This window comes from Camelina sativa, chromosome 16 (assembly GCF_030686135.1).
Source record: "Camelina sativa cultivar CO46 ecotype springtype chromosome 16, ASM3068613v1".
NCBI classification, from domain to species: Eukaryota; Viridiplantae; Streptophyta; class Magnoliopsida; order Brassicales; family Brassicaceae; genus Camelina; species Camelina sativa.
The window spans coordinates 31,194,468-31,196,271 of record NC_141895.1 but is presented as its reverse complement, the minus strand read 5'-3'; positions in this window follow the sequence as shown (position 1 = coordinate 31,196,271).

The following is a 1,804-nucleotide window of genomic DNA, read 5'->3' as shown; positions in this document are numbered from 1 at the left end:
AACATATGCGGGTTTTACGGGTTTCAGGCCGGACCAGCCCGATTGACACCCTTGACGTATATCTGTCTATATATTGCGTACACAGTTTTATTTTTGTTAAGTTAATTATTTCATGTAAAACCAATTAAAAAACCAAAAAAAAAAAAAAAAAAAAGATCTTAAGACAGATCGATGTATATATCGATCGTATATACGTATGTACTATCAAAGCTGGTAGAAATTGATTGGTTTTCTTTTACATGTCAAAAAAACTACTAGCTATCACTATAACTATCTATAACATCTTAACAAAAATGTATATATCTAGCTACACACACTATCATTATACGTATATTATTAGAATTTTGATCGAGCATATATACTATGCAAACTGTAACGGAAAATACGATATAGACATACTAAATTACATTTATTTTATGTATTTATGCCAGATGGCGTATGCAAATGATGTGGACATGGCAACTAAATTAAGCGAAGCTAGTGTCAATGGACACTTGCATTGGTATCTATCGAACGAATCCATTATTATTTAGAAATCTAGTTTTTTGGGACCAAGACAACCGATATGGGTCTGAGACAAATGGGCATTTGATGTCTAATATGGAATATGGTGACCGTCCACTTAAAAATGGTCACCCAAATAAAATAAAACTACATTAAGACTCGTGCTATAAACACGGGTTGAAATTCATTTTATTTACATTGTAAATTTTTTATAAAATATTATTTATGTGATTGTTTTTAAAAGTTTTTTTGGATAAAATAATATGCAATAAAATCATATGCTAGATATGATAACTTGAAAAAGACACTTATTTTGTAAGTTTTATATTGATAATGATTCTAGATAAGTACATGTGCTATAACACTAGTTAAATTTTATTTTATACAAAATTTTGTATATTTTCTATTTTAAAATAAAATTTTAATATGTTGTATTAGTTTATGTACTTGCTTTTTAAAAAGCGAGTTATTATATTATGAGTAATTTAATATATTGTTATACTTTTTGTTTTAATATACTTGGTTTTTTAAAATTCTTTCATATTATAGTGACATATTATTGACATTGCTATAACAAAACAATTTAGAGTGTTTATAATTTCTAACTTTAATACCAAGTTTCAATATTTAAAAAATATTTCAAAATAAATTATTTAAAGTTTATTATATTATATAAAATTATAAAATTCAACAAAAAAGTATGAAATTGAATTTAATTATTCAAATTTTGACCCGTTACTCAGTAAAATTTTTAATTCAGTAGATATTATTTTTAAAGAATAATATTAATAAAAATTGAATCTTTTATAGATTGAATCATTTATATTTGTTTTTGAAAATTCAACTTATGGTATATCCGAAAATAAAACTATATTTTAATTGTAATAAATAATATGATAATTTATTTGTTTTACAAAATAGACTCATATATAAAAATAAGAGGTGAAGTATAATATTAATTAACAATGTTAAGTTAGATATCAAAGGATTTTATTTGATGAATAATTTAATAAAAGAAATTAATATTGTACGTCAGATGATATCAAATGATTTTTAAAAATATTCTCTTTAAGATTTTTGGAAACAATAAATCCAGACTATACAAATAATATAAAACTTAATCTATAACCTATTTGTAACCAACTTATTAAAATTATATATACAAAATAATGTTGTGTACTTTCATTTTATTATATAGAGGATATCTTAGAATTTCTACATAAACGTTTAAAATATATACTCAAATAATTGATTAAACAACAGTGATATATGAATCAATTTTTTCTGATATATATATATA